This window comes from Symphalangus syndactylus, chromosome 15 (assembly GCF_028878055.3).
Source record: "Symphalangus syndactylus isolate Jambi chromosome 15, NHGRI_mSymSyn1-v2.1_pri, whole genome shotgun sequence".
NCBI classification, from domain to species: Eukaryota; Metazoa; Chordata; class Mammalia; order Primates; family Hylobatidae; genus Symphalangus; species Symphalangus syndactylus.
This window is the reverse complement of record NC_072437.2, coordinates 24431400-24443617: the sequence shown is the minus strand read 5'-3', so window position 1 is coordinate 24443617 and position 12218 is coordinate 24431400. Positions and strand designations below refer to the sequence as shown.

The 12218-nt window shown below is 42.2% G+C and overlaps 1 protein-coding gene across 15 annotated transcripts in view; it reads right to left on the bottom strand.

Annotated features, from left to right (window-relative positions):
• Positions 1-11426, bottom strand: part of MBNL2 (muscleblind like splicing regulator 2) — a 173766-nt gene extending 162340 nt beyond the window's left edge. For 13 of the 15 annotated variants that reach the window (XM_055245072.2, XM_055245071.2, XM_055245074.2 and 10 more), the window contains exon 1: positions 11170-11416. The gene's annotated coding sequence lies outside the window, so the exon portion shown is untranslated. Of the gene's footprint in view, positions 1-11169 lie in introns of all 15 variants that reach the window. The other 2 variants (XM_055245077.2, XM_055245081.2) reach the window with 2 other exon arrangements.
• Between the last annotated feature and the right edge of the window lie 792 nt (positions 11427-12218).

Below are 12218 nucleotides of genomic sequence, written 5' to 3'. Positions count from 1 at the left end.
CAAAGCTCTCTGCTGGTCCCAGCAGCCCCAGAGGCAGCCAGTCCCTTTGATCCTGCCTCTTAATTGCAGCCTACTTGCACCAGGGAACTTTAAAGAAAAAAAAAAAAAAAAAAAAAAAAAACAGGGAAACTCTAGAGATAGAGCTTGTTTTGTTTCCTGAGGGGATGGTCTTTGTGGTGGCTGCCAGGAAGCTGATACTTGAGGCTTCAAATGATTGGTTTCCTAAGGGGGAAAATAAATAGTCCCTTCCACCAGCTAAGAGTCAGGTGTGACTAGAACCCCAGAAATATGAGGTGTCTGTTTGTGCCATTTAGTAGGGGTGCCGGGTACAGACTTGGAAGAGAGAACAGGACATTAGAAAAGAGACCATGGGCTAGCACAGGAGCAGGCAGAGCACTAGAAAAAGAGAGCCTGTTTAACACTTGGACACAGGAAGGGGAACATCGCACAGCGGGGCCTGTCGTGGGGTGAGGGGAGGGGGAGGGCTAATGTAAATGATGAGTTAATGGATGCAACACACCAACATGGCACATGTATACGTATGTAACGAACCTGCACGTTGTGCACATGTACCTAGAACTTAAAGTGTAATAAAAAGATATATATATATTTTTAAAAAAAGAAAAAGCCTGAAGCAAGAGCATCAAAGAAAACGGCACTGCACAGGAAGGGAAGTCAAAGAAAAAAGGGATCTCTACGAATTCTCACAGAGAGCAACAAAATCACAACAGCACAAACATTTCACTTTGGAATAGGTCTTACAGTTATAACGAGCTTTTACCTATGGTATCTATTTAAGGTGTCTAAACGTTGAGATCCATCAAGTTGTTTAAGTTCATTCAATGTACGTGCACACACATACACACACACACACACAGCGTCAAGAGTAAGAAAAAGGCCGACAAATAATCACAGCAAATAGTGGAGATGATGCCCTAGCTATCCTTGGCAATATACCAAGTCCCTTTGTGAGGAGGGACTTCTGGCTAAAACTGAACTCATGCCTGCACAGTATGCCAGTAATTGCTTGTTTATGTCTATTTAGCTATTTAGTGAGCTCCACCAACAGTACTTAATACTGTCAGGGAAGTTTTTCTAAAGCAAACCCTTTTTGTTGCAATCCCCAAGTAAGCACTGGTGGACAAGGGCTGCGTGTTTCCATCCTACCAACTTGAGTTTTGCCCCTTATTCTGTAACCTTGGCAAGTAACTTGGTCTCTCTAAGCTTCATTTTTCTTCATGAAAAGGTTTAACTGAGTTGATATACATGAAGCTATCAGCAGAGGAGGGCTTTCCATATAGTAAGTGCTCAATAAATTCAATAAATGTTAGTTCTGTTTCATTCCTAAAAGGTTATTGGTAAATTAAAAATGCATAAAAATACGGGCCATCTGTGCGTGGACTAAATGAGCATCTGGGTAGGGAAGACTTCCTCTAAATCAGTTTAGCTTGACTCCTGGTTCTAGGAAAGAGGGGGCCACATGTGGGACACACAGGAAAATGAGGCATCTGAAAGGAGGGAGGACAGACAGGGGCACGAGATGGAAGACCTATAACAAGGTATAAGACTCAACAATCAGGCCTGGGCATTTCACTTAAGCTACTTCATTAGACAGCTGTCTCTTCTCATAATGTCTTCGTTTCTATTACACGACTTCAAAACTAGCATTTTTTAAACAAATGCGATGTTAATGGCATATAACCCTTCCTCTCTATCCTTCATATTCTTTGGAGAGGGGGAGGAGAGAATGGCATTATCTACATCTTAGGGAATGAATGAGCGTGTGAGAGCTCCTGGACCTAATTCACCAAGGATGTGAGGACTCAAGTGGGCACATCAGACTTCCAGGCTCCAGTCCTGACCACCATCTAGAAGAAAAGGAATCTAAGGCTGGTTTATAATGCATATATTCCTTAGGATAAAAAAACAAACTCTGGAGCAGACAGGTAAACAAACACAACAGCCTTCCCTGGAAGCAGTAACCAAATCTCTTGGGGAACTTGTGAGAGTCTGTGTCCACTGAGAAGACAGGTGTCTTGGGAATGGGGAAATACCCAGAGACAGGCTGTGTGTAGCCACAGAACTGCTTGCAGCTGCTGAAGTCCCTGCCTTCATGCCTTCAGCCCCAGCCACATTGGTGCAAGGCTGGTGGGATATATCAGTTCACCCTCAGCTTCACTCTGAGGCTGAACAGCCTGGAAAGACCTACTGTATGGAGGAGGTAGGTCCCAGTCTCCAGAATGCCAGAAGATCCTCCAAGGAGCCATCCCAGACCCAGTGATCTGCTGCCACTCACATTGTGGCAGTGACACTTACAAAGCAGCCATTGTATTCTGGAGCCTCCTGGATGAACAGCAGCTTCATCACCTGGAGCCTGTTGCAAGTGTTGAATCTTGACCTCAGCCCAGCCCGACTGAATCAGAGTCTACATTTTTAATAAGATCCCCAGGTGATTCGCAGGCACATGAGAGTTTGAGAAGTGCTGTCTGGTTATTTATGGTAGGCGTCTGGTGTGAGGACATCAATCTATTTGCATACTTCAAGAACTTTCTCATCATGAAAGGCTATTTTCTTCAGAGAAGTCTTTATGGCTGGGTTGAATTGAGAACTGCTAGAATCAGAAATAAATGAATCCCCAGGGTCTTTAAGAACAGGATGACCAGTGTCAACTGATATCTCCAATCACTCTGGAATTACTGTTCTAACCAGTAACATCCCCAAAATATATACATTTTGAGAGATGGATGCAGAAGTATTGATAATTATTGGTTTTAAATACTCTCTTTGCTGATTAGTGAAGATCGACTTTTAAAAAGTCAACTGTGTATACAAGAGATACAGCTACGAAGGTTCCCTTAACTATCTAATATTCTGTGGCTCTAAACAAGACTCTGAACCAATATTTGCCTCCAAAAGGACCACAGCCAGAAATCCTTGCCAGAGAGGAAAAGCTATGTGCAGGAGAGTAGTTCAACCCAGGAGACTACACTGTTTTCTCATGGAATCCTGCAGACTAGGCTATGGTGCTTAACAGTATTGGTCATTCATTTTTTTAAAACAATTTTGCTCCTTTGTGGGTATTTATTTTTCTGATTCTTTGCTAGCTCTTATTCTCTTTTGGGCCCTTGCCGCATTCCCCAAGATTCGTCCTTGGTCATTGCCTATCTCTGTTCATGCTGCCTTCTTTCATGAGGTGTGAGCACCAATGGCTTCAACTATGGCTTCAACACAGGTGTGTCTCGAGCTTGTATTTGTAGCCTGTTGTCCAGGCTGTTCTTCATTCTCACATTGTCAAATGTTTATGAGACACCTCCACTTGGATGTTCCATCATTAGCTAAAAACACCATTCTCAAGTCTAAAAACTCATCATCGCCCACCCTCCTTCAACCCTATTCCCATTTATTAGTCCCTTTTTCAGACCACTCCCATTTCTGTCAGGGTACCATTGATATCACTCCTCCTAGAATTTCTGCAATGGTGTGATCTCAGCTCACCGCAACCTCTGCCTCCTGGGTTCAAGGGATTACCTTGACTCAGCCTTCCAAATAGCTGGGATTACAGACAGGCGCCACCACGTCTGGCTAATTTTTCTATTTTTAGTACAGATGGGGTTTCACCATGTTGGTCAGGCTGGTCTCGAACTCCCAACCTCAGGTGATCCACCTGCCTTGGCCTACCAAAGTGCTGGGATTACAGGCGTGAGCCTCTGTGCCCAGCCCAGTTTGGCTCTTCTAAGCTCTCAATACCTTCTATTATTTTTCCTTCAAGATGCCTTTTGGATTTGCCTTTTCTCCTCCATTTTTCATGCTAATGCAACCCTTTTCCACTTTGTGCCTGGAATATTGCGAAAGTTTTCTGGCTGGTGACATCACTAGTTACAAATGTTCTGACCTCTAACCCTATCTTACAAGTCCCAATTGAATCTTTATAAAGCATTAGATGTGATGTTATAGGTAATGAAATTAAACTCTTCCACAGGGCCCTCCAGCTCATTCATATCCTGACTCCATTTCCTCCATCTAACTTTATTCCCCACTGCACCCTAACACTTCATCCCCATCTCCAAGGTCAAGGTTCCTCCCTGGCCGCTACACCACATCATGCTATTCCTCCTTCCTGAGATTTTGACCACCAGCCTCTCCAAACATTTTTGATTATACATTCTTATCAGAATGTTTTTTTAGATCAGAAACAACCATTAAGGATGGTTACTTTATAAATATTATACTTGCATAACCCTACTAATATGTTATACACATTATCAAACATCCATGAAAACTGACATTTTTAAAGGATGAGCTAAATAATAAGATGGAAGATCACCTATTTCCTTGCCAAGTGAATAATCTTGCCCTTGGCCTGGGGTGTAGACATACCACATTAGAGACATGGATCCAGACCAAATACATCCATTCAGACCTAGAGGAGGCAGCTCTTCCTGCAGGAAGCCTTATCTCTTACTCCCACCCAAACTGAGCTCCACTTTCCTGAACTCTCAGAACATTGAAAATTATATGTAGTAAATCATTTAGACAATATATACTGCAACAATACTTTAAGTTTGATTAATTGAAGCTTGCATCTAGGACGCCAGAAATTTATAGATTTTAAGAATTAAAAATATTACTGTCTTCTCAAAATTGCTTGGGTTGGGCTCTACTCAATTATGCAACATCCATTACAAGAAAACTCCAAGTCAGACTGAAGTTTAATTTCACTTATCTCATTAAATATCGCATGCGTGGATTCCCAGAGGTTTGAGGACGACTATTTCTACTTTTGTGGCCAATGAGACTTTTAGCACATTGCTTAACCTTACTCAATTTGAGTTTTCATTGAATCTGTAAAACAGAGGGCAAAATGTGACCATTAAAAGAGATAATAGGCCAGGCACAGTGGCTCACACCTGTAATCCCAGCGCTTTGGGAGGCTGAGGCAGGTGGATTATCTGAGGTCAGGAGTTCTAGACTAGCCTGGCCAATATGGTGAAACTCTGTCTCTACTAAAAATACAAAAATCAGCCAGGTGTGGTGGCACACACCTGTAATCCCAGCTACTTGGGAGGCTGAGGCAGGAGAATCGCGTGAACCCGGGAGGCGGAGGTTGCAGTGAGCTGAGATCGTGCCACCGCACTCCAGCTTGGGCAACAGAGTGTGACTCTGTCTCAAAAAAAAACAAAAACAAAAGAAAAGAGATAATGAATATAAAAACTGAAATGATATATACATGTAAGATATATACATGTTACTATCACTAGTACACTCAGTATTTGCATATTATAATGTAAACTATATAAAGTACATCTGAGAGTTTTAAAATAATTAATCTCCTACCTCCACCTTGAGCTTTTTCTGCAAATGAATTATTTTTATGTTCTCAATTGTATTCGTTCAGCTGAAAAACATAATGTCACCTACCTATACAGCTTGGGGGTCTTATGGGCCTGAGTTTAAATACTTGCTCAGCCAAGTATTAGCTGTGGGATCATGGCTGTCTGAGCTTTTCAGAGCTTCTCTTCTACTGGCCAACTGGGGATAGCATTAACTTTGTGGGGCTCTCCTGCTCTTCTTAGGTTCAAATTACATGAGATATATATGTAAAACAGCCAGTTTCTAACACATGCCCTTAAGATATTCATTCCCATCCCCCCACCCCCGCCAGCCTGTAACAGGCTTAGGAGAACTCGATGAGATACTCTCATGGGAAAATTGAATGCTTTGAATTTTGGTCTCCTTGTAGACTTTGGTTTTTCCCAGACCTGCAGACCATTCATAATTACGCATGGATTTTCTGTTCTAGAAGCACCTCACTGCTGTGTGACCATTTGGGGTGCAGAGCCAGCACAGGCTTTGTGCTTGAATGCCTAGCAGAGCTGAAAAAGCAAAGCGAATCAACCTGTCTTCTTGCACTTCCTTGGCATCTAGGCTACCAATGGTCCCGAAGTCTAGTCTAAATGCACGCGCTGTCCGTGAAGGCATTCGGGGACATGCATGTGCACCCCCAGGGACAGTTCTAAGTTTTTCCTGTCCTTCAAAATTCAAGTCAATTAGCTGCTGGAAAAAAAATCAATAAATCCAAGTTTTAAAAATCCAGTTTATAATGCATCTCCTCCAGCAGCTTTACCCAGCACACCCTTGCCAGAGTGCCCTGAGCTTAGACTCCCACTTTTTAACTCTCTATTTGAACTGCTAATTAAGATAATGCCTGTGAACGCCCTTTGTAAAGTGTAAGAAACTACACATCTGTTAATTCTCCTCTTGAAGACATTTGAGTGCTAAACCATCCTTATCTCATTTGTACATATCTTGTTTCCTTGCTATTGTGGATTGCAAACGGGCCGCAGCATTTTCAGTGTTCTTGACTCCTCCCTTTTTCCTCTGAGGTCATGTACCACCCTGGAGCTCTTCTACAGCAACCAGCTTGCAGTCAATGCCCATAAACCTTGGACCTGCCCATCTGTCTGCCAAGACCCATGCCTGAAAAGAGTTCTATAAACATGGCTACATCCTCAGCCTCCTCTCTCAGCTCTCCCCAAGGCTGCATCCCTGAACCTCGAAGCTTGTCTGTGCCCAGGGAATACACACTAACTGTGATGTTAGGGTAAAACAGACAAATAAACCCAAAACTTAGTGTTTCAAAAGGAAATAGGTTTTCTCTTTTTTTAGTAACTCTGCTTTTAAGAAAAAAGGGGGAAAGTGAAATTCTGCAGAGTCAGGAAACAGGTTTCCTTGCTAGAGATGGAGAGAGTGAGATAAAGGCATGCGGGCTTCCCCCACACCCTGCAGCTCAGAAGTGTGGGACAGGGGTCTAAGACTTCCTGTTGTTGGCTGGTATTTACAGCTTTTTAGATGACATGTCCATTTTCCCCAGGCACTTTGGGGCCAAAACTCAGCGTGCTGAGACTCAGAAATTGCTCTCAGTAGCTTCATATTTTGAATTGTTTTTGCACCATTCTTATCTATCTATTGCTCATCTGACATCTTTATATGTTATTTAAACAGTACTTATCTGGAGAAATACAACAGAGGTCAAGAAAGTACATACGTATAGATGTCTAAAACTCAAAACTCCATCTCTTGTTTTCCCCCAATCACCAAAACTGCCCCAAACCTAAAATTAATCTGATGGTTAACGATGCTAAATTAATATTAGCCAATAAAGTTATTCAAGTCTTTGAAACTTACAATTTTGCATCATTTATTTTCGTACACACACACAAAGGCAGGTATCGGGTTACTGAGTTGGGTTTCTCACCGAATAGCAAAAGCCAGGGAAGCCCAGAGGTGTTTAATAAACACTTGTTGACTGATTGATGGAATATAGTACCTAGGATAATTCAGACAATGCATTCTTTGTCAAAACACTAAGGTAAATTATTGAGTCCACTTTTATTACCAAGCGTTTCTGCGGTATTGAGGAGGGCAGGCCAGCCCCAAACTTGTCCATCAGCCTCAGAGCTCAGGTTTACAAAAGAAACCCTTAGGCCTTACCTTTCACACCTGTTTTTACTCTCAGCAGAGGAGGCCAGGACTGGTCTCCATAAACAACTGTGTAGTTGGAGCCATGCAGTTTGAGGCCCAGGCCTGATGCAGACCCAGCCACGCAGCACCTTTGGCTCTTTACTACGAATATTATCACGGCCGCAACAAATAGTTTGTGCACATTTTTAAAAAGAAAAAAAACTGAGCAGAGTATAAAACTGGAGGAAAAAAAATAGTATGTTAACTAATCTACAAAGCCCAGTTAAGTCCTCCTGCCTCATTCTTCTGAGAGAAACCAAAGCATTAAAATATCAAGCTCTTTGCTCTCCCCAGCAGTGGACATCCATGCCCATCCAGTTGAGTCGACCCTTCCAGAAAGGATGCCTGGGCCCATGACACCTTTACTTCTCTTTGCAGCTATTTCCTGCCTTTCTTTGCTAGGCCTTTAGCTTGGGTCTTGGGCAGATTTGGTGAACAGGGCGAACTGTCCTCTCCTGTTCTGCCATGCCCCAGCAGGGTTCTGTGCTCGCCTGGCCTGACTCTTGACCTGCAGCTCTCTCTGGGCTTTCTTGCTTGCTGATTTTTATGCCCACACCTCCCTACCTTTTTATAACCCCCCCTTATCTCCACTGCCCACCTGTCCCCTAGAGTTGCCAGGTTTCTCTGCTTGGCACAACCCAGCCAGCTCTGACATGTAGCTGTACTTGAAGATGGTAAAGGCCCCCAAACTATGTTTTCAACAACCAACATATCTTGTAGTTATCCACCTTTTCCTGAATCAGAATCCTTCACCCCTTGCAATGCTGCCAACCTATTTCTATGTTGATAATCTGTTTTGTCATTTTGGAAATGTAAACAAATCAGTATACCTTCCTTTTCATCTTTTTCTTGTTATCAGTAGGAAAGTACAGGAAAAAAGGAAGAGAAAATGCATGCGAGATTGAACCTACTTATTCTACTATAAGGAATTCTCTTAAGCTCAGCATCTAAATCCTCTTTTCCCAATTCTTGCTTGGAATCTGGAGTACCTGATCTTGAATTTCTATGGCGCTCCCTGAGCTCGGGACTGGCTGGTAGCCATGTGATATTGATTTGTTTTCACCATAGCAACAGCAAATTGAAACAACTAGCAGAGAGAAGGCAGACTGTTAACCAGTAAAGCTACCTAACCAGTATATTTCACAAGCACATTTTTCTCCTTCCCTCCTGTTTTTTCTCTCATTTACTCCACTTTCACAAATTTAACACAAAAGTCAAAGGAAAAACAGCAATAAATGTTTTGGGCACTACAAGGCCTATGGCCAGAATAGTGTGCTTTGCAGAGCTTCTAGTATATTAGACTAGATCGATGGAAAAAATGCAAACAACAACGCTTTGATTTCCTTGGAAATTTCATTTGTTGAACTAAGAATAAATGTCCCTAAAAAATTTACATGAGCACAAAGTAGAGTGAAGGGTTTTGTGTATATGACTATGTATCTTAATACTCTAAGGCGTTTGCCAACAGTTTCTTAATACCGAGGTTTTATCCCTTTGTGCTTTAAATAGCTCAATGTGCCAAGAGACAAACAACTTTTTTTTTTTTTTTTTTTTGGTAAAAGATCAAGGTCTCAGAATGCTAAATGATGAGGGAAAGTGTAGCAAGTATGATTCAATTCTATTAAAAGATAGAAAAATTAAGGTAGGCACTTGCTCAAAACTACGTGAGTAGTCGGAGAGGAGATACAAACTAGCTTTGGGAACTCCCAAGAACTCCAATGTGCTCCAGTCAAAATCTTTTTTAAAAGGTTCCTTCATAAACCCTACCCTTCCCCTTGATCTCTGTGACCAAGGTTGCCACCTGTGACATGGATTCGCAGCCTGCAGTATTGTACTTCCCCTGCTTGGGGCCATCTGTGCTAGGACATGATGATTTTTCTATGAAAGCAGCTGTTCCCACCGTCACAACCAGCCTTGAACTTGGTGGCACAACCTGGATCCTAAATAGTGGCTCTGGAGCAACTGGGAATAGGGCCCTGGGACCATCCACCCAGGTGGCAGCGCTGGGCTGCACCAAGGGGGAGTCAGGCCAGAAGAAAAGCTTTGCCCTGCTCCCTGCTGCTTTTTGCCAGCCCAGCCAGAAGCCCTGCAGAAAACCTGAGCTGACCGGCCCGACGTGAGGCAGGTATGAGAAGATGCCCTATTTACGAGGGGACAGGTTTACGGTTTACAAAAGACAGGCGAAAATATAAAGACATAACTTAAGTCCTGCCAGTGGGGAGTTAGAATGTTCCTGGCCAGGACATAAAGAAATATTCCTCTCCACAAGCTCGAATAAAGGAACACACAGCAGAAATAGTTGGGGGATGACGTCAGAAGTTCTGGGCTAGTGTCCTGCACTTCTCCTTGAAAGTAAAAACAGTGGGTCTAGAAGAATCTACGTGGCATTGCCCTTATTTAAATGAGTAGTTCTACTGCTCCTTGCAAAACAAGTAGGATAGCTGAAGAAACTTCCTCTTAAAGATTGTAAGAATGTTCCCCCTGCCTTTTTTAAAAACCTTATTGTCCCCAAAACGCACACATTACCCAATTAACAAATAGCTTTCCACTTAACCTTTGTCTTTTAAAGGGCCAGTAATGTTTCTTGTAGAACATTCAAGGTGGTGGTGGTTAGGCAAGTCAGATTTTTTTCTTCGCTTCAGTGCTTGCTAACTATTCTAAAAATGTTACACATTTATTGTAAACACATGCTTCCGAGGCCTAACAAAAAAGCACAGTTTCCTCATGCCTGGCAGAAATTTAAAACGGAAAAGGGCAGAAAGAATTCTTTAGCAAATATATCCTTTCCTTCTCCTGGGCCAAGTGTGTTAAAAATAAATCTTCTCCATCATTTCTCACTGCTGCTTCTCAGCGAGAAAGTTGATATGGTTCGGCATAGTGAAAACACAGCTTTAAAAGCTAGCCTGCCCTCATTAAATTATTCTGCTGGCTGTGTGTTCTCATTAAAAATGCATAAAGATCAGATAATTGCAGTAAGCATTATTAACCCAGCTTTACTTTTGAATATAATGGTTCCACTTTTAAGCTGGAAACAAAGGCTCAGACATGCCAGGAAAAGAAATGTAAACATTGAACTACAGTATCGAAAACTTGCCAGAAAGCTACCTCTTGCTAGGTTGTTTAAAATGTGCTTTCGAAACTCAATTAAAGCTGTAGCATTGTAGAGCTAGGTAGGTCCCTAATTTTTAATAAACAGACACATACGTTTGGCCAAACATTCAACCGATGATTATTTACCATGAATTTTTTTTTTAATCCTTAATTGCAAGTCTGTTTTCAAATAATAGGATCCATGTAAACTTTATCTATTTGGGAACTAGCTATGGCAATATGACAATTTTTCATAGCAAGAAAATAAGATTGCTCCAAAGAATTCAAATGGTTTTTAAAAAATAATATAATAAATGAATCGATTCTTTGCATAAAAACTCGATTTCGTGCCTCACCCCAAACAGGCGGCATAGATTCAAGCTTTGCCATTTCTTTTTCTCAAATCAAAATGTTACGTAAAACTCCAGGGTCCCCCGCAAGTATTACAATTGAATTAGTGGAATCCAGTTTCCCTGGCTCCCGTAAGCAGCACACATGGAATGCAGCATACTGCAGCAAACTCTTTAAACATTCAAAAAAGGGGGGCGATTCTCCTACCTTGTTTAGCTCTGCCTGTCCTTCCCATTTACAGTAACCCCAGGAACATCTGGCAGAACCAAGTGGCCGAGGCTTCTCCACCGCATCATGAGGAAGAAACTTCCATGTAAATAGTTCTCATTCCCTGTTTATTGTACTCTGAAAGCCGTCTGCCGTATCTGGAAAATTTTACCTTCAGATGATGAAGCAAAGACAGTCTAAACTCTGTTGCTGTAAGCTGCAGCCCTTCCTTCCGACAAATCCCTCCCAGCCGGGGCCAGCCAATCCCCAGCCAGCTCGTCAGACCTACTCGTCTGAAACTGGCCCTAATAGGATGACTGACACAGTAACACAGCACTTGCAGTGTGTAAAAACAGTGCATCCATACTGATGAAAGAGGAATTTCCCTCTCAGAAGAAAGCAATCATAGCACCAAGACAAAGTGGCACATAATTGGCAGAGCAGAGAGAGGGGTAGCTCAAGAAAACACCCTTGAAGACAGCCAGCTCGAAGCCAGGAGCTGCACCGTGAACACTTTGGAAAATGTGAAACTCCGCAGATTCCAAAGAAATCCAGGTTGTACATGAAACTGAAGTCCTTGGACTATCTGACAAAGCATATGTATACGTTTTTTAAAGGAAAAATAATTCAACGTCTGCCATGGCAATTAATACCTTACAAAACATTTACATATTTTCATTATTGAGGAAGAATGTGCTAGCCCAAGTGCGTATTCAAAATCAAAACATGCTTATAGCTCTGGCACAACCAGGTTTCCTGTATAACATCTGTTATTGCAGTGGTTAATTACTGTGGCCCGTTTATCTTTCGTCTAAGTTTTCAGACCACTTGGGACTTCGATTAGGGAATGCTGGACAATAAAATTGATATCTATACACTACCCTTCTCTACTCTTGGCAGGCACCCACGAGAGGATTAGGTGTGCCTTAACCATCTTAGATGCCATTTGATAAATACTGTGCATTGGCTCACATTATCGTTAATGAAGCAATGATTATAGGGAGATGTTTACTGTTGAATACAAGTGGCATGTGATCCAAGGGCCCCCA